The sequence below is a fragment of the Rana temporaria genome, chromosome 7, assembly GCF_905171775.1.
Source record: "Rana temporaria chromosome 7, aRanTem1.1, whole genome shotgun sequence".
NCBI lineage: Eukaryota > Metazoa > Chordata > Amphibia > Anura > Ranidae > Rana > Rana temporaria.
In genome coordinates, this window is record NC_053495.1 from 165,532,434 (window position 1) to 165,554,080 (window position 21,647).

General features: G+C 46.0%; 1 protein-coding gene across 1 annotated transcript in view; it reads left to right on the forward strand.

Annotated features, from left to right (window-relative positions):
- ASTN1 (astrotactin 1) overlaps nucleotides 1–21,647 on the forward strand; it is a 796,876-nt gene that overhangs the window by 513,921 nt on the left and 261,308 nt on the right. The gene's annotated exons all lie outside the window — the stretch shown is intronic.

Genomic DNA, 21,647 nt, shown 5'->3' on the forward strand with positions numbered 1-21,647 from the left:
TCTACGAATCAGGTGCATAGATACGACCCCGCCACTCAGAGTTACGACGGCGTATGCGGAGATACGCCGTCGTAACTCGTCTCTGAATCCGGGCCCTAGTCTTTAGTCTTATGCCGCGTACACACGATCGGAAATTCCGACAAGAAAACCGTGGATTTTTTCTGACGGAATGTTGGCTCAAACTTGTGTTGCATACACAAGGTCACACAAATGTTGTCGGAAATTCCGACCGTCAAGAACGAGGTGACGTACAAGACGTACGACTAGCAGAGATCAATGAAGTTCAATAGGCAGTTCAGCTCTTCTGCTTGATTCTGAGCATGTGTGTTTTTTTGCGCGTCGGAATTGCATACAGACCAGCTGGTTTTTCCGATAGGAGCTTTTTTCGTCTGAAAAACAAAGAACCTGCTCTCAATCTTTTGTTGGCGGAAATTCCGACAGCAAAAGTCCAATGGAGCATACACATGGTTGGAATTTACAACCAAAAGCTCACATCTGACTTTTCTTGTCGGAATTTCTGATCGTGTGTATGCGGCATAAGACCCCTTTCACACTGAGGCGCTTTTCAGGTGCTATAACGCTAAAAATAGCGCCTGCAAAGCACCCTGAAAGAGCCGCTGCTGTCTCTCCAGTGTGAAAGACCTGAGGGCTAGGTCCTGCTAGCAGCATCTTTGTATACCACTCCTCCACCGCTCCTGCCCATTGAAATGAATGGGCACGTGTCTATACCGCCAGCAAAGCACCGGCAAAGCCCTCCTGTAGTGGCGCTTTGCTGTGGGTTTTAACCCTTTCTTGGCCACTAGCGGAGGGTAAAAGTGCCCCACTAGTGGACGAATAGTGCGGCGCAATTGACGGTAAAGCACAGCTAAAAATATTGGCACTTTATCGCAGACGCACCCACCGCCCCAATGTGAAAGGGGCCTTAGTCTTTAGTCCCATATTAGTCTTCTGCAATTGTTTTAGTTTTAATCGTCTTTAGTCGACTAAATCTCCAGTACATTTTAGTCGACTAAAACTCATTTTAGTCATCTAAAATCTAATGAGTGTAATTAAATTGTAATGCATTAGTTAAAAGGGTTGTAAAGATTTGTGTTTTTTCACCTTAATGCATTCTCTGCATTAAGGTGAAAAAACACCTGGCTGTCATGCCCCCCCCCCCCCGTTTTACTTACCTGAACCAGTTCACCTGCTTGGCACGTCCCCCGGCATCCTCTTCTCCATGGAGTCATTGGCTCCATCTGCTGTCAATCAAATCCAATGACGCGGCCGCCGGGGGGGCGGGGTCGAGTTATACACTCGGTGTCTATGGATGCCAACTGTATTACACGGGAGCGCGCCTGCAAGCTAACCCCCTCAGAATAAAACTTCCCAGAGGGGGTTGGCTATTGCAGGAAGGAGCCAACGCGGGACCCCAGAACAGCAGGATCGGGGCCACTCTGAAACAAACTGCACAGTGGAGGTAAATATAACACGTTTGTTATTTAAAGCGAAGTTCCACCCAAAAATTTAACTTACGCTTTTCAGAAACCTCCCCCCCTCCGGTGTCACATTTGGCACCTTTCAGGGGGGAGGGGGTGCAGATACCACGGGAGTCACTCCACTTTCCTGTCCTCCCTCCCCCGCTGCCTTCTGGGAAACATACTGGTCCCAGGAGACAGCGGAGACCACTGGGAAGGCGCTGCGATACTCACGCATGCGCAGTAGGGGACCAGGCAGTGAAGCTTCACTTCCTTATTCCCTCACCGAGGATGGCGGCGGGGCAGTAGGGAGACGAGCGATTGCTCGTCTTCTGCTGCCATCATCGTAGGCGCGCTGGACAGGTAAGTGTCCATTTATTAAAAGTCAGAAGCTGCAGTATTTGTAGCTGCTGCCTTTTAATATTTATTTTTTCACAGGACCTCCACTTTAAAAAAAAAAAAAAAAAACCTTTACAACCCCTTTAACATTTCTCTACAATTTCCAAACTCATTATATACTGCTGGAATGAAAAATCGAATATATTATTATTTATGGTATTGAGGTATGAACATGCACCCTAGACCAGTGTTAATATTGAAGTCAAATTTCAATTTATTTTTAGTCTTTTGACTAAAATGCCATTTTAGTTTTAGTCATATTTTAGTCATCTCAATTGTTTTAGTTTTAGTCATATTTTAGTTGACTAAAATAGTATTCATTTAGTCGACTAAAATGTTTTAGTCATTTTAGTCGACTAAATTAACACTGCTGAGAGGCTGAAATTGTTCATTGCTCAAGAAACCCCTAGCAATCTCTGTAGGAACCCTAGGGCTTCACAGAATGCACTGTAGACAAGGGCCCAGATTCACAAAGCACTTACGCCGACGTATATCAAGTTACGCCAACGTAAGTGCAAATGTGCGCCGTCGTATCTGTGCGCCAGACCCGCAAACAGATACATGCTACACCCCGCGACGTATCTTGCTTACGCCGTCGTAGGGTGGGCGCACATTTAGGCTGGGTGCATGGTGCTCCCATTGATTAGCCATTCAAACATGCAAATGAGGGAAATACGGTGATTCACGAACCTGTGTGCGCCCGACGCAGGCTACGCGAGATGCGCATAAGTTGTACGTCCGGCGTAAAGTTATTCCCCATGAAGGAGGCGCAACCCAGCAGCAGACATGCAAAGGTCTGCACCAGGAAACACAAGCCGGCGTATTGTGCGTTGGACGTGTGTCTGGCTAGGCGTGGTTACGTTCACACCGTACGAAGTGATCCGGTGTAGTTTAGGCAGTTGTTTCCGACGTGGTTGTGAGCAGGCGCAGGGGGATACGTCCACGTCACGGTGCATGCGCAGTTCGTAATACGTATCTGTCTGGCGCTCGGCCCATCATTTGCATGGGTCACGCCCACTTCCACCTACGCCTTCGAATCCTACGCCACGCTGGCGCAGCGTTGGGAGCACTGGCTTGCTGAATTCAATGCTCGGCGTGGCATACGGCGTTTGCCCTAGGCGGCGTAATGTGCGCCCACACTCTGTAAATCTGGGCCAAGATGCGTATTGTAGAAACTGCATTTTTAAGGCTGGACAATTCAATAAAAAAAATGGAAACTGGAGTCCTGCTTCAAGAAACACCAGTTAAGCTCAGTGCAGTTTAATATGACATTGTGAAAAGCACATTAAGGCTTCATTTCCACTGACGTTTTTACAGCCACTTTTCTGAGCGTTTTTTACAGCTTAAAAACGCCTGTCCATGTTATTCTATGGCATCATGCCCACATAGGCGTTTTTGAGCTGCAAATGGCATAGGCGTTTTTGAGCTGTAAAAAAAACGCAGGACCAGGGCGTTCTGAAGCTCCAGAGTAGAGCTGTAAAAACGCCAGACGTTAAAAAAACGCTCAAATGCCCGAAAACGCTCAAAAACGCTCAAAAACGTTACCGTTGCGTTTTTGAGCTCCAGCTCAAAAAAAATAAAAAAAATGTTTCCAAAAAATTAATAAATAAATAAACATGGACAGGCGTTTTTAAGCTGTAAAAAAGGCTAAAGAAAGTGGCTGTAAAAACGTCCATGGAAATGAAGCCTAAAAGTCACCCAATTTATTAAATAAAAATCCTATTCATGGTTTTATAAAAAAAAAAAAAAAAAGAGAAAATTTACATAACACCATTTCCATCAGAAATCCAATCATAAATCAGTTTTAGGCGTTTTTTTTTTGTTTGTTTGTTTTTTACTACACAGAATAATAAACAATATGTTTTTGCTATACAAGATGATTCAGTTTAGTTTTATAAAGATGATAAATATTAATATTATGTAATTTTAACAACTGCCAAAGGGAAAAAGTTTTATTGATGACAAATACTCAGCATGGTAAAATGCCGTAATTCCCACTTTTTGCCAGGATGCTGAATCGTAGATAATATATTAGTCATGGTTTGTTGTTTCAAGCTGTATGAGTACAAAGATAATCATTTAATGAAGTAGTGAAGAGGAATATTGGGGTATTGTCTAGCAGCTAATCATGTACTTTCATATTCTGCCCTGCGTCTGACTCAAAATCTTTCCTATTATGACATCTGCAAAATGACGCACCAAATAGAATTTTAGGCAACACAAACCCTTTAGAGATTTTTGAACTATCCAAAAAAAAAAAATCCCTTATCTGCCAAGGATCTCTCCTACAACACCACCTTCTGGTGGAATCTGGCATTGCAAGCAACAAAATAAGCGTCTTTATGAGAAGTTGAACCATGCTGGTAGAATTTCAATTCATGATGTGCTGTGGGGGCGAGGAAAGCATTCTGACTTTCTACACTGAAGTGATCCCAGCAAATAGGGGATTTCCATCTAAGCTGATCCCCCCTTAATAATAACTCTTGTTTGCTAGGCTACAGTCACGCTACACTCACTGAAATGTATTCTGCTTATATATTGCCTTCCCTGGTCCTCTTTATCAATATGTCAATTACATTTTTAAATAAGACCTTTCATTACATACCTTATTCATAGCTCCCAACTGTCCTTGATTTCGAGGGACTGTCCTTGATTTGGAGCAATGTCCCTCTGTCCCTCTTTCCTCTTCTCTTGTCCCTCATTTTGGTCTGATCCATAGAGTTGTACATAAAATGCACTTTCAAAAAGTGTTTCCCAGTGCTAAACCTTTCATCTAACTTCTAAATTGCTGCATTTGTAAATTTCAAAAGCCAATATAAAGGAATAGTAGTGGTAAAAAAAAACACTTGTGGGTTTAAAGGAGTTGTAAATAAAAACATTTTTTTGTTGCTGAAATTACTGTTTACAGGGTATAGAGACATAATAGTTAAATGATTCCTTTTAAAAATGATTACACATAGATATAAATAAATCATATAATGTACCTGCAGTTTCTAGTTTTGCTTTTGCATGTTGTTTCCTGCCGTACAGAGCCACAGAGCCAATACAGGGCAATGATGGTTTGGAAAACGAAACTGATTGGTGCTGAGGGGTTTTAGACACACAGTATTCACACCTCCTTGATTAGTGACCACAGAGAGAAAGCTCCCAGCACTGTGGTTATCAGGAAACAGACAACCAGGAAGTGTGGAGATCAGAGAAGAATTACAGCAACTTGAGAGCAAAAACAAACAATGAGGACATGAAAACAGCACTGCATTAAGGTAAAGGAAGCGAATAAGATAAAAAAAAATTCCTTTACAAACCCTTTAACCCAGGCCGATACATCACTACGTTACTTTAACCGACAATTGCGCGGCCGTTCGATGCTGTTCCCAAATAAAATATACGTATTTTTTCACCCACAAATATGTATTTGATCACTTCTGCGCTATAAACAAAAAAAGACCCACAATTAAAAAAAAAAAAAAATAGTTTTTACTTTCTGCTATAAAACATATCTAACAAAAAAAATGAAAAGAAAATCGAATTTCCTCATCAATTTAGGCCAATATGCATTCTGCTAGATATTCTCGGGATTGCATTGCAGAATCCTGGTCCAGGTTACTTACCGTGGGCCAAATTCTCAAAAGAGATACGCAGACTTAACTCCATGGGCCAAATTCTCAAAAGAGATACGCAGACTTAACTCCATTTTTCTAATTTTACACGGCGCGTATATTTGCGCGCGATCGTCAAAACGACTTAAGCAAAGATTTCCGTATTTTCAGCCGTACTTAAATTAGTTACACCTGCGCATTCCCGGGCGCAAATTACGCTAGGCTCGCCGCTGTTTTTGATAGGCAAAGATGCAAATGAGGGAGTTAGGGCGATTCTCAGAATTAAGTGTGTGTGCCCTATTTTCCGCCCTGTGCGCACCTGTTAGTTTTTCTGACTAAATTTCCACATTATAAAACCAGCCCTAATTTTACACATGCTGTGGAAGGGTTTGCAGAAGGAAGTGACTAGAGGTTACAGCTCTAGTTGTGAAGGTTGTTTTTGAAAAATGCCAGGACCAGCAATGATTTTGATGGCACTTGCTGCCTTACAGGCACAAAGGAGGAGGAGGGCACAGAGGAGGAGGATGAGGGCACAGGCGCGTGTTTATCGGCCACGCCGTGATATTTGGCAAATGCCAGTTTATGAGGTCATCGGCAACTACCGATTTGATAGGGAGGCCATCCTGGAGATCACCCAACTCCTTCATGAGGATCTAATCGGCCCAACCCTACGTTCCCATGCCCTGACACCTCTTGAAAAAGTTATGGCAACCCTCCATTTTTTAGCGAGTGGCTCATTCCAGCGAGCATCTGGAGGTGTGGCTGGGATGGTGCAGTCAACCATGAGTAAATGCCTACATCAGGTGGTCCCTGCCATACTGCGGCGCATGAGCCACCAGTTTGTCATGCCCACCCAGGAGGACCAGCGTGTGCAAGCAATGACAGACTTTTACAATATTGCTGGCTTTCCTAAGATCATCGGGGCGATTGACTGCACCCATGTGGCACTCCAGCCCCCCCATGATACTGAACACCTGTTCAGAAACAGGAAAGGCTGGCATTCGATCAATGTCCAGATGATCGTAGATGCACATGGCCTCATCTGGCACGTTTGTGCCAAGTTTCCCGGCTCGTGCCATGATAGTTTCATACTAAGGCAGACCAAGATCTACAGAGACTTTGAGATGAACGTGTATGGAGACAGCTGGCTGATTGGTGAGTGACATTGGTGTCAGGTATGCCCCCCCCATGATGGAGACATCACAAGGGGCACATGCATGACTAATATCCTCCTGTCTTTTCCCTTACAGGTGACTCAGGATATGCATTGGGACCCCACCTGATGACCCCCTTTAGGAACCCCCAAACACCCGGAGAACGAAAATACAATGAGGTGCACAGCCAGACCCGGGCTATAGTAGAGCGGACTTTTGGCATGCTAAAGTCACGATTCAGATGCCTGGACAAGACTGGGGGTACACTATTGTATTCCCCAGACTTTGTATGCAAAATTATTGGTGCATGTTGCATACTGCACAATTTTGCATTAAGAAGGGGCATGCATGTGGAGATATCTCCTGACCTAACCCCCCACCCAGGCAACCCCCCCCCCCCCCCAAACCCCTCTACCCGGTCTGCTGAGGGCCAGGCAATCAGGAGCCAACTGTCTGAAGGCATCTTTGCCCAGTAAATGCATCCTAATACTATTTTTGTTTTTGATTTGCCAAGACCAAATCACAGAGATTATGTGACCTTTAAATCTTTATTTTGTTAAATAAATGCACATTACTTATATGCCAAAGAGAATGTTTATTTTTATTTACAAAACGCACATTAATTATCTCACAATGAGAATGCATGAATGCACGTCACTGTGGTCCCTAGCACAGACACATCACATGCACATCGAATTGGATTAGATCCAAGTACCCCCCCCCCCCCCTTTGGTACTTGGGAGCAGTAACGCCCCGCCACGGCTCCAATTATGTCACTGTGCATTCATACACCATTCAGGAACCTAGGATGACTTCTCCCTGGTCCTGGGGATCCCTACTCCACCAAAACTGAGGGTGATACCCTTATGTTTTCAGGAATGCCATCCCCCCACATTCACACATCATTCACACACATATACCAAATCATAAGTACAGTGTAAAAAAAAAAAAAAAGTACCCCTGCAAATTATGGATGTTGCCGAGTGCTCCTTCTGGGCTGCCCACGGGCACGGTCACGGGGACGGGCACGGGGACGGCCACGGGGACGGCCACGGCCGACTGGGGGATCTTCACGGGGGGGGGGGGTCTGTGCAGGGGAGGGAGTATTTTCAGGGGGGGGGGGCTGTGCAAGGGAGGGAGTATTTTCAGGGCGGGGGGACTGTACAGGGGAGGAAGCAGCCTCCCCTGGTGTCTGTCCTCCTGCTGGCCTTCCCTCCAAGGCAACGGCTATCCTTGTCAGACAGGAAGTTATGTCAGCCGTATTGGCCTGCACAGCCCGGGTATTGGCCTGCACAGCCTGGGTGAGGGCAGTCACCTCCTGGGCCACACCTGTTGTGGCGTTCCTCAGGTCCCACAAACAGGTGATGACCCCCACGGAGTTGGTGGCCACGTCACCCAGTGACTCCCTCATTGCACCCAGGCTGCGCTCCACCTTGCTCATAGTTTTTTGTATTGCAGACAGACTGCGGGTCTGCCGGACATTGTCCCTCAACAGACTGACCGGCAGACGCACCAACCCCCCCCTGTTTTCAGGGGTCGGCATCCTACTTGCCCCTGAGGCTTGTGGCCTTGGAGGAGGAGTTGGAGTGAGCCATGGGTGCTGCTGCATGTTGGAGGAGGGTTGGAAGGGGCGACCCATGATGGTGGCCTGACTTCTGGGCGCCTGTGGGGTTCCCTCAGGGGATGATTCAAAGGTCATATCTTGGCCCATCATTATTTCCTGCCCAATCAGAATATTGTCATCTTCCTCCCCCTCATCCTCCTCCCACTCAACATCCAAATTAGGGGAGTTGTGGGCACTCCCCTCCCATGGCGAATCCTGCCCTTCTTGGGACTCTGCATGAGCCTGTCTTGGGGGTGGTGCAGCAGCCTGCCCTGATGGGCCTGCAACCTCCTGACCTGATGGGCCAGCAACCTCCTGACCTGATGGGCCAGCAACCTCCTGACCTGATGGGCCAGCAACCTCGTGACCTGATGGGGCTGCCACCTCCTGCGCTGATGGGGCTGCCACCTCCTGGGCTGATGGGGCTGCCACCTCCTGGGCTGATGGGGCTGCCACCTCCTGGGCTGATGGGGCTGCCACCTCCTGGGCTGATGGGGCTGCAACCTCCTGGCCATCTGGGGAGGACACAAAACAATCACAGGTTGTTGGATCCATACACTTGGCACATCTTCCCCTCCCCCACCCACACATGCTAATCACCAGATAGAAATTCCTAAAAATTACCTGTCCTCATAAGAGGATCATTGTCAAAGCCAGGCAGGCCCACCACCTGCTGTGGGTGGAAACACTGGGCCACTGCCCATTCCTCCTCACTCATCCTGACTGGGCAGGGTCCCCCTCCTCCAGTGCCCCTGGTATGGGCATGCAGCGTTGCCAGCTTGTTCCGGGACACGCTCCTCAAGTCATTTATTTTTTTTTGAACTCCAGCGATGGTCCTGGTCTCCCCCCCCCGCCGCATTGATCCGATCGGTGATCTTTTGAAGGATCTCCTTCCTCCTGGCCGGGGTGGTGGTGTGGCTCTCAGGGCCATGGAGAAATCGCCCAAATTTAATGACGCCCTGAGCAAGTATATGCTTCTCTGCCGGTGAAAAATTTAGCTTCCTGCGCTTGGGAGCCATGACAGACAACACCCAGCAACAGGGAACTCACCCAACAAACAAACAACAATACACACACACACCAAAGAAAATACAAACAAGCCAAAATAAAAAATAGACAGACAGCTACTATTAATTCGAAAACAAACAGGCAAAAATGGAAAACAAAAAATATAAACAAAACCAAAAAAAAACTATTAGGAAAAACAAACAGGCAACCAATCAAAACAAAAAACAAATTAGCAAAAACAAACACCAACTATACCCTCCAACTCCACAAACACTTTTCTCACAAAACAATCTTACCAACAAACACTGACAAACGTTCAAAGCAGAAGCAACTTGCTTTAGGAAGGGAACACAGGGAAATACTTTTGCAATTGAAGTCTGTTTGACTGGGGCTATTTAAACACAGGGCGATCTTCAAACTAAGTACGCTTGGCCTTTTACCTATCTCACTGATTGCGCTGACCAAAGTTCTGCACATGCGCATTGAGGTCCAGATTCGTGCGCGCATGCGCAGTACGGCCGGCACTTCATTTGCATGGGGTCACGGCTCATTACAATGAAGCACGCCCACTTCATTCCCACTTGCCATAACCACGCCTTACGCATTGAAACTTAAGTTAAGGATGGCGCAGTTTTGTGCGCAAATGCACTGAGAATACGGTAGTTACGACACCAACTTAGGGCGCCGTAACTTAAATGACATAAGTTAGATAATCCTAAATTTACACATGGTTTTGAGAATTTGGCCCCTCTAATTTTACACGGCGCGTATATTTGCGCGCGATCGTCAAAACGACTTAAGCAAAGATTTCCGTATTTTCAGCCGTACTTAAATTAGTTACACCTGCGCATTCCCGGGCGCAAATTACGCTAGGCTCGACGCTGTTTTTGATAGGCAAAGATGCAAATGAGGGAGTTAGGGCGATTCTCAGAATTAAGTGTGTGTGCCCTATTTTCCGCCCTGTGCGCACCTGTTAGTTTTTCTGACTAAATTTCCACATTATAAAACCAGCCCTAATTTTACACATGCTGTGGAAGGGTTTGCAGAAGGAAGTGACTAGAGGTTACAGCTCTAGTTGTGAAGGTTGTTTTTGAAAAATGCCAGGACCAGCAATGATTTTGACGGCACTTGCTGCCTTACAGGCACAAAGGAGGAGGAGGGCACAGAGGAGGAGGATGAGGGCACAGGCTCGTGTTTATCGGCCACGCCGTGATATTTGGCAAATGCCAGTTTATGAGGTCATCGGCAACTACCGATTTGATAGGGAGGCCATCCTGGAGATCACCCAACTCCTTCATGAGGATCTAATCGGCCCAACCCTACGTTCCCATGCCCTGACACCTCTTGAAAAAGTTATGGCAACCCTCCATTTTTTAGCGAGTGGCTCATTCCAGCGAGCATCTGGAGGTGTGGCTGGGATGGTGCAGTCAACCATGAGTAAATGCCTACATCAGGTGGTCCCTGCCATACTGCGGCGCATGAGCCACCAGTTTGTCATGCCCACCCAGGAGGACCAGCGTGTGCAAGCAATGACAGACTTTTACAATATTGCTGGCTTTCCTAAGATCATCGGGGCGATTGACTGCACCCATGTGGCACTCCAGCCCCCCCATGATACTGAACACCTGTTCAGAAACAGGAAAGGCTGGCATTCGATCAATGTCCAGATGATCGTAGATGCACATGGCCTCATCTGGCACGTTTGTGCCAAGTTTCCCGGCTCGTGCCATGATAGTTTCATACTAAGGCAGACCAAGATCTACAGAGACTTTGAGATGAACGTGTATGGAGACAGCTGGCTGATTGGTGAGTGACATTGGTGTCAGGTATGCCCCCCCCATGATGGAGACATCACAAGGGGCACATGCATGACTAATATCCTCCTGTCTTTTCCCTTACAGGTGACTCAGGATATGCATTGGGACCCCACCTGATGACCCCCTTTAGGAACCCCCAAACACCCGGAGAACGAAAATACAATGAGGTGCACAGCCAGACCCGGGCTATAGTAGAGCGGACTTTTGGCATGCTAAAGTCACGATTCAGATGCCTGGACAAGACTGGGGGTACACTATTGTATTCCCCAGACTTTGTATGCAAAATTATTGGTGCATGTTGCATACTGCACAATTTTGCATTAAGAAGGGGCATGCATGTGGAGATATCTCCTGACCTAACCCCCCACCCAGGCAACCCCCCCCCCCCCCAAACCCCTCTACCCGGTCTGCTGAGGGCCAGGCAATCAGGAGCCAACTGTCTGAAGGCATCTTTGCCCAGTAAATGCATCCTAATACTATTTTTGTTTTTGATTTGCCAAGACCAAATCACAGAGATTATGTGACCTTTAAATCTTTATTTTGTTAAATAAATGCACATTACTTATATGCCAAAGAGAATGTTTATTTTTATTTACAAAACGCACATTAATTATCTCACAATGAGAATGCATGAATGCACGTCACTGTGGTCCCTAGCACAGACACATCACATGCACATCGAATTGGATTAGATCCAAGTACCCCCCCCCCCCTTTGGTACTTGGGAGCAGTAACGCCCCGCCACGGCTCCAATTATGTCACTGTGCATTCATACACCATTCAGGAACCTAGGATGACTTCTCCCTGGTCCTGGGGATCCCTACTCCACCAAAACTGAGGGTGACACCCTTATGTTTTCAGGAATGCCATCCCCCCACATTCACACATCATTCACACACATATACCAAATCATAAGTACAGTGTAAAAAAAAAAAAAAGTACCCCTGCAAATTATGGATGTTGCCGAGTGCTCCTTCTGGGCTGCCCACGGGCACGGGCACGGTCACGGGGACGGGCACGGGGACGGCCACGGGGACGGCCACGGCCGACTGGGGGATCTTCACGGGGGGGGGGTCTGTGCAGGGGAGGGAGTATTTTCAGGGGGGGGGGGACTGTGCAGGGGAGGGAGTATTTTCAGGGCGGGGGGACTGTACAGGGGAGGAAGCAGCCTCCCCTGGTGTCTGTCCTCCTGCTGGCCTTCCCTCCAAGGCAACGGCTATCCTTGTCAGACAGGAAGTTATGTCAGCCGTATTGGCCTGCACAGCCCGGGTATTGGCCTGCACAGCCTGGGTGAGGGCAGTCACCTCCTGGGCCACACCTGTTGTGGCGTTCCTCAGGTCCCACAAACAGGTGATGACCCCCACGGAGTTGGTGGCCACGTCACCCAGTGACTCCCTCATTGCACCCAGGCTGCGCTCCACCTTGCTCATAGTTTTTTGTATTGCAGACAGACTGCGGGTCTGCCGGACATTGTCCCTCAACAGACTGACTGGCAGACGCACCAACCCCCCCCTGTTTTCAGGGGTCGGCATCCTACTTGCCCCTGAGGCTTGTGGCCTTGGAGGAGGAGTTGGAGTGAGCCATGGGTGCTGCTGCATGTTGGAGGAGGGTTGGAAGGGGCGACCCATGATGGTGGCCTGACTTCTGGGCGCCTGTGGGGTTCCCTCAGGGGATGATTCAAAGGTCATATCTTGGCCCATCATTATTTCCTGCCCAATCAGAATATTGTCATCTTCCTCCCCCTCATCCTCCTCCCACTCAACATCCAAATTAGGGGAGTTGTGGGCACTCCCCTCCCATGGCGAATCCTGCCCTTCTTGGGACTCTGCATGAGCCTGTCTTGGGGGTGGTGCAGCAGCCTGCCCTGATGGGCCTGCAACCTCCTGACCTGATGGGCCAGCAACCTCCTGACCTGATGGGCCAGCAACCTCGTGACCTGATGGGGCTGCCACCTCCTGCGCTGATGGGGCTGCCACCTCCTGGGCTGATGGGGCTGCCACCTCCTGGGCTGATGGGGCTGCCACCTCCTGGGCTGATGGGGCTGCCACCTCCTGGGCTGATGGGGCTGCAACCTCCTGGCCATCTGGGGAGGACACAAAACAATCACAGGTTGTTGGATCCATACACTTGGCACATCTTCCCTTCCCCCACCCACACATGCTAATCACCAGATAGAAATTCCTAAAAATTACCTGTCCTCATAAGAGGATCATTGTCAAAGCCAGGCAGGCCCACCACCTGCTGTGGGTGGAAACACTGGGCCACTGCCCATTCCTCCTCACTCATCCTGACTGGGCAGGGTCCCCCTCCTCCAGTGCCCCTGGTATGGGCATGCAGCGTTGCCAGCTTGTTCCGGGACACGCTCCTCAAGTCATTTATTTTTTTTTGAACTCCAGCGATGGTCCTGGTCTCCCCCCCCCCCCCGCCGCATTGATCCGATCGGTGATCTTTTGAAGGATCTCCTTCCTCCTGGCCGGGGTGGTGGTGTGGCTCTCAGGGCCATGGAGAAATCGCCCAAATTTAATGACGCCCTGAGCAAGTATATGCTTCTCTGCCGGTGAAAAATGTAGCTTCCTGCGCTTGGGAGCCATGACAGACAACACCCAGCAACAGGGAACTCACCCAACAAACAAACAACAATACACACACACACCAAAGAAAATACAAACAAGCCAAAATAAAAAATAGACAGACAGCTACTATTAATTCGAAAACAAACAGGCAAAAATGGAAAACAAAAAATATAAACAAAACCAAAAAAAAACTATTAGGAAAAACAAACAGGCAACCAATCAAAACAAAAAACAAATTAGCAAAAACAAACACCAACTATACCCTCCAACTCCACAAACACTTTTCTCACAAAACAATCTTACCAACAAACACTGACAAACGTTCAAAGCAGAAGCAACTTGCTTTAGGAAGGGAACACAGGGAAATACTTTTGCAATTGAAGTCTGTTTGACTGGGGCTATTTAAACACAGGGCGATCTTCAAACTAAGTACGCTTGGCCTTTTACCTATCTCACTGATTGCGCTGACCAAAGTTCTGCACATGCGCATTGAGGTCCAGATTCGTGCGCGCATGCGCAGTACGGCCGGCACTTCATTTGCATGGGGTCACGGCTCATTACAATGAAGCACGCCCACTTCATTCCCACTTGCCATAACCACGCCTTACGCATTGAAACTTAAGTTAAGGATGGCGCAGTTTTGTGCGCAAATGCACTGAGAATACGGTAGTTACGACACCAACTTAGGGCGCCGTAACTTAAATGACATAAGTTAGATAATCCTAAATTTACACATGGTTTTGAGAATTTGGCCCCTTGTCCCCAGGATCCTGAGATGTCATCCCCCGCTGTGCCTGCGGGCTGTGCCCTCCGACCCTATGCTCTGTGTACCGGGCTCCGTTCCCTGCGATCAGTGTTAATTTATTCGACTAAAACATTTTAGTCGACTAAATGAATACTATTTTAGTTGACTAAAATACAACTAAAACAACTGAGATGACTAAAATATGACAAAAACTAAAATGGCATTTAAGTCAAAAGATGAAAATGGGACTAAAACTAAAATGGCATTTTAGACAAAAAACTAAAACTAAATTGAAATTTAACTTCAAAATGAACACTGGTCTATGGTGCATGTTCATACCTTAATACCATAAATAATAACATATTCGATTTTTCACTCCAGCACTGCAGTATATAATGGGTTTGGAAAGAGAGATGTTAACTAATGCATTACAATTGAATTACACCTATTGGATTTTAGACAACTAAAATTAGTTTTAGTCGACTAAAATGTATTGGAGATTTACTTTTTGATACATTATACATACATTGTTGTCTTTTAGCCCCCTTTTTTTTCCCGATCATCTCGGGTTGAAAGTCTTTGTTTATGCAGTTAGGGGCTGAACAGCGATTGGTATTTCATTAACTTACATGGTATATTACAAGCCTTGATTATTACCTTTTTTCCATACTGTTCTTTCTGCCTGGAAACTTGAGATTGTCCATAGCAACCAAAAAGTGTCCCTTTACGTCAAAAGTGCTTTTAGACCAGCTAGAAAACAGAGATAGTGAATTAGAACACTTGCAGAATTGAGCGATAGCGATTTGTGGGGAAATTAATTTTATTATTATTACATTATTATTTTTTATAATTATTTATAGTTATTTTGTTTTATATTATAATTTATGATTTTGTTTTTCATACTTTGTCATACTAGACTCTTGTTTGGACAGATTTCAACTGAGTTATTACTAAGAAATACAGGCCTACAATATAAAACGCCAAATTTCTATGCAAAACAATGTACGGCTTAGAGATTCAAAAATCTGACATAATCGTACCGCCAGGGTGATTAACCACTAGCTGCCCGCCCACCGTCATATGATGGCGGGACGATGCAGCTCTCGTTCTGGGCGGACGTCGTATGATGTCTTTGCCTACCTGGGCCACTAGGAGGCGCGCACCCTGCCGACGGCGTGTGCGTGCACCCCGCCGACGGCGTGTGCGCGCACCCGCCGTGTCACTGGGGACACGATGCGCGTGCCTGGCGGCCGCAATGTCCGCCGGGCACTCGCGATTGCCCAGTAACTGAGCAGGACTGTGGATCTGTGTGTGTAAACTCACAGATCCACGTCCTGTCAGAGGAAAGGAGACCAATGGTGTGTTCTTTGTACAGAGGAACACCAATCGTCTCTTTCCCTTGTGAGTCCCCTCCCCCTACAGCTAGAATCACTTCCTAGGTAACACATTTAACTTCTTGATCGCCCCCTAGTGTTAACCCCTTCCCTGCCAGTCACATATTATACAGTAATCAATGCAATTTTATAGCACGGATCGCTGTATAAATGTGAATGGTCCCAAAAATGTAAAAAAAGTGTCCGATATGTCCACCGCAATATCGCAGTCACGATAAAAATCGCAGATCGCTGCCATTACTAGTAAAAAAAAAAAAAAAAAAAAATGCTATAAATCTATCCCCTATTTTGTAGACGCTATAACTTTTGTGCAAACCGATCGATAAACGCTTATTGCATTTTATTTACCAAAAAATATGTAGAAAAATACGTTTTGGCCTAAACTGAGGAAAAAAAAAAATTGGATATTTATTATAGCAAAAAGTAAAAAATATTGTGTTTTTTAACTTGCCCCTCTTCTTTTGTTTATAGTGCAAGAAATAAAAAACGCAGAGGTGATCAAATACCACCAAAAGAAAGTTCTATTTGTCATTTGGGTACAACGTTGCATGATTGCGCAATTGTTGTTCAAAGTGTGACAGCGCTGAAAGCTGAAAAATGGCCTGGGCAGGAAGGGGATGAAAGTGACCTGTATTGAGGTGGTTAAAGTAACGCAGTGCCGTATTGCAAAAATTGGCCTGGTCATGAAGGGGGCTAAAAATCCTTCCGGGGCTGCAGTGGTTAATATTCTAATTCTATTTAGATGTAATATTTAAATCTGAAACATTGAAGGAACTGAAAATCCATGTGGCATAAAACAGTCACCAAGCAAACAATCGGTGGTGTGGCATGCTATAATCTTTTGTGGCATTAGTGCCGTATGCCATCCATTCCTAAACAGCAGCCCAGCATGTGATCCAGTTCTGGGTTTGTCAGACTGGAAAAAGAACGCAGTGTCCAATTAGTTATGTGCTCAGCTGGGTGAGATAAATATCCCATTGAATTGTAACACTAGTTTATTTTGCCTGAGATAGATTGTAATGGTTGTGCGTAATTTTCCTGTTTTTAGAGTTTTTCTTATATTAGCTGCAGATTTTAACTAGTTCCAATGTGCTAAGACATTTTTGCTTGAATTGTATGTATAGGCATTTTTTTTAATAGTAGGCAAAAGGTGAAAATCCCTGTCAGTTTATTTTTTATTTTATGTGTCCAATTGGAGAGATTATCCTTCATTTTTCATACTAGAGTCCTAGAAAAAGGAATCAAGAGAGATAGCTAGATTCAGGATGGCGAGCGCATACTTGCGGCGGCGTAGCTTATGGCATTTAGGCTACGTCGCCGTAAGTTAGCGAGGCAAGTACATGATTCACAATGTACTTGCCTGCTAAGTTACGGCGGCGTAGCCTAAAGCGGGCGGGCGTAAGGGCGCCTAATTTAAATTAGGCTGAGCGGGAGTGTTTTATGATAATTAGGCTTGACCCGACGTGATTGAAGTTTTTTTGGAACTGCGCATGCGCCGTGCGCCTACATTTCCCAGTGTGCATTGCGGCTAAGTCCGCCGCACGGGCCTATTGATTTAGACGTGGATGTAAACGACGTAAATCCCTATTCACAGACGGAATTTTGACGCGGGAACGGCGGCCATACTTAACATTACTATTCCATCTATTTGATGGAATAACTTTAGGCCTGCTAATGCGTTACGTAAACGGCCTATCTGTACTGCGTCGGCCGGGCGTACGTTCGTGAATAGGCGTATCTACTGATTTACATATTCTACGCTGACCGCAATGAAAGCGCCACCTAGGGGTCAGCCTAAAAATTACACTTTAGGATACGAGGGTGTAAGACACTTACGCCGCTCGTATCTGAGCCTAATTTAAGCGTATCTGGTTACCAGAATACGCTTAAATTAGCGCCGACGCAAATTCTGACTTAGGCTGGCGTATCTACTGATACGCCAGCCTAAGTCTCTCTGAATCTAGCTAAGAATCTCTAAAAATGAAAGGATTTCCCCTCTAAAGCCTCGTACACACGATCGGATTATCCAAAGGGAATTGTGCGATGACAGACTGTTGTGGAAAAATCCGACCGTTTGTACGCTGCATCAGACAATTGTTGTCGGATTTTCCGCGGACAAATGTTTGATAGCATGCTTTAAAATTGTCTGCCAACAAATGTGTGTTGTCAGATTTTCCAATTGTGGGTACAGAAGTCCATCGGACAAACACGCATGCTCAGAAGCAATGCTCACCATAACACAACATTAGCAGAAGTTACCCAAAGGGTGGCGCTAAAGAGTTGAAAAAAAACACGTAGTTTTGTGTTTGTTGGCCAACAATTCTTTGCCGTTTGTGTGCAATGCATATTCCTGGCCAACGCCCTTCGGACAAAAGTCCAGGGCTGTCTTAATGAGAGGGCACACCTGGGCACTGCCCAGGGGCCCCAGCTGCATGGGGGGCCCTGCACTTTCCCCAAAGCAGCTGGTCCTTGAGCCCACACTGCCCTGAAATTGGGGGCCCCATGATGGCACTGAGAGTGATAGATGCCAAGGGGAGGCAGTCTGCCTCCTACCTACTTAATGTCTGTTTACCTGCACTGTCATCATTGTAGGGGCCCCAGAGCATTACTTTGCCCAGGGGCCCATGATGCTATTAAGACGGCCCTGCAAAAGTCCTATGCTTTGTCTGATGAAAACCCGATAGTGTGTACGAGGCTTCATGCTTTTCGTGCACAGGACATTTTTTCCTCCCCAGGCGGTTTTTGTTCCACAGGAAGAAAAAGCAGCTTAAAAAACATGCCTAATGTGCCTTTGGGCGTTCCATTGACCAGAAAATTCATTTATTCTGGCCATTGGAATGAATAAATGCTCAAGCACTAAACGTGCCTAGCTTTTAGGCGTGTTTGCACTTGTTTTGATGTATTCAGCGTTTTTTACGCTCAAACGCTCCTATCCCTGATGCACTTTTAATACACCTGTAAATGCTTATGTGTGCATGGACACATAGGCTAACATAGAGTTGTGTTTTAGGCTAGGTTCTTAACTGTGCAGGTGATGTGGTTTGCAGTGCGTATAGCGATTTAGAACGCGTCATTTTGATGCATGTTTGCATGCAGTTCTCATGCATTTTTTTCGTGATTCTTTCCCCTTTAACCACTTCCATACAGGGCACTTTCCTCCTTCCTGCCAAGACCAATTTTCAGCTTTCAGCGCTGATGCATTTTGAATGTCAATTGCACGGTCATGCTGCACTGTACCCAAACAAAATGTTTATAATTTTTTTCACAGAAATAGAGCTTTCTTTTGGTGGTATTTGATCACCACTGGGGTTTTTATTTTTTAAGCTACAAACAAAAAAATATAGAAAAATGTGAAAAGAAAAAAGTTTTTCGCTGTTTCTGTTACAAAACTTTGTAAAGAAGTATGTTTTCTCACTGATGGGCACTGATAAGGCTGCAGCAACGGGCACTGATGAGGCAATACTGATTGTCACTGATGAGTGGCAATCATAAGCAGCACTGGTGGGCACTGATAGGTAGCACTGATAGGTGGCACTGATGGGCACTGATAGGTGGCACTAATGGGCACTCATAGGTGGCATTGGACCCTTATAGGTTGTACTGATGGGCACTACTAGGTAGCAATTCTTACTGTGATCAGCTGGGATTGGACACAGCTGATCATGTAACGATCCTACGTCAGAGGCTCTTTTCCAAGATTGGAGATGCAGTGGGTCAGATTGACACACCACACCACTAATCACCACAGCGGGCGCGCTCTAGCTTGTTACCCTGCTGGACATCATATGACTCCCAGTCAGGATAACTGAACCACTTTCCGGCCATCATTCTGCATACTGCAGGCGGGAAATGGTTAACAAACTATGAATAACTGGTTGTTAAGGAGCGGGTCGGGAAGCTGGCCGCCACCTCCTTAACAACCAGTGAGTCACCAGCTGTCAGCAGGGAAGCTGGATGAAAATGAAACAAGAATTGTCCCAAAGCACCCACCCACATTTTGAGGGCATGTGGCCTGGTATGGTTCAGGAGGAATCCCCTCCCTTTCCCGACCTGCCCGGGTGCATGTTCGGATAAGGGTCTAGTTTGATTTGGGGAGGGGGACCCCACGCCGTTATTATCCCTGATTTTTTTAATTACCAGCAATTCTTGTTGTTAAGAAAGGGGCAGCCGGCTTCCTGGCCTGCTCCTTAACAACCAGCTATTTTCATTTTTTTAAAGAAAAAAAAAGGAAAAACACATGTAAAAGCACATCAAAAACACGTTTTTGATGCAGGCCCATTAAAGTCTATTATACACAAAACGCAATCTGCTGCAGAAAAAAAGTCCCTGACTCATTCCAAAAATGCACCAGCAGAAAAACTCATAAATGTGAATGTGTGCCGTAGGAAACCATATTAAATGGACTGTAGCGCGTTTCTGCAAACTACTAAAAAACGCCTAGGTGTGAAAATAGCCTAAAAGCTGTAAAAAAAAGTAAAGGGTCTGTAAAAGCAGCATTTTTTACATCCTGTGTGCATGAGGCCTCACAAAGTTGTCACCCAAACAAAGACTGTAAGTTTTCCCTCTATCACCCGTTGCCAATGGTCACCTTTGAATCTATTTGAGGACACAATCAGCAATATTTGCTTGACATGTGTTCCATCTCTTGCAAAGGATGTGGTTTGGAATGTTTGAGCAAAGAAATATAACCAAGTACTCTGGTAAATGCATCGGACCTTGTCCAATTTGGTAATAGGGACAGTCTTAAAATGTATATATGCCCTAAATTTGTTTTTCAGTATGTCTGGCTTCATGCCTCACTGTATACAGTTCTCTTAAGCCAATTTGTTGTTTTTTTGTCAATCCGTTGCAAAGTTGAAGGAGCATTCATGGCAGACTTACAATACTACTAAGTATGAGTCAGTGGGTTAGCATTGCCTGCAACAGGAAGTGTTGTTACTAGCAATATCCCCATGCCCAAAATGTTACAGATTTACAAAAAAATTTTTGTTTAACCATTTCCAGCCAGTAGGACGTACCTGTATGTCCTTAGTTTGAAGTGGGTATACTGGGGCCATGGCTGCAGTCGGCAGCCATGGCCCCAGCCAGCGTTGCTTTTTAATTTAAAAAGAATCCTAGCTGGATCGCTTTTACATGTGGCGGAGGAGGTTCCCCCCCATTTCTGGACTCTCCCGTGCCACCTGGGAGCCTTGAACTAAAGTTTGTGGTTTTTGCCGGCTTAGCATAGAGATAACCGAGGACTGGAAGTTCCCCGATCATCAAAGAACCCAAAAGCGACAAAGATTTTGTCACTTCTAGTTTCACTCAGATGTAAACAACCCACACATACTCCTCCATGCAGTGTACCCTGTGATACTCCTCCGTGCAATGTACTTCATTGTACACCTTTCTATACGCAGTGTCCTATGTTGTACTAATTCATGTAGAGTACTCTGTGATCCCCCTTCCTGCAGTGTGCTGTGCGGTACTCCTCCATGCAGTGTCCTGTGTTGGACTAATTCATGTAGTGTACTCCCACTTCCTGCAGTGTACTGTGTGGTACTCCTTCATGTAGTGTCCTGTGCTGTACTCCTTCATGTAGTGTAATGTGTGGTACCCCTTTTTTCTGTGTACTGTGTGTTACCTTTTTTTAGTGTACTGGATAGTACTCATTCCTGTAGTGTACTATGTAGTATCCCTTCATGTAGTGTACTGTGTGGTACCCCTTCCTATGGTGTACTGTGTGGTACCCCTTCTAGCAGCATACTGTTTGGTAGCCTTTTCTACAGTGTGCTGCATGGTACCTTTACCTGTAGTTACCTGTGTGGTATACTTTTATATAGTGTACTATGTGGTACCCCTCCATGCAGTGTATGTGTGGTAACCCTTCATGTAGTGCAATCATGTGTAGTACCCCTT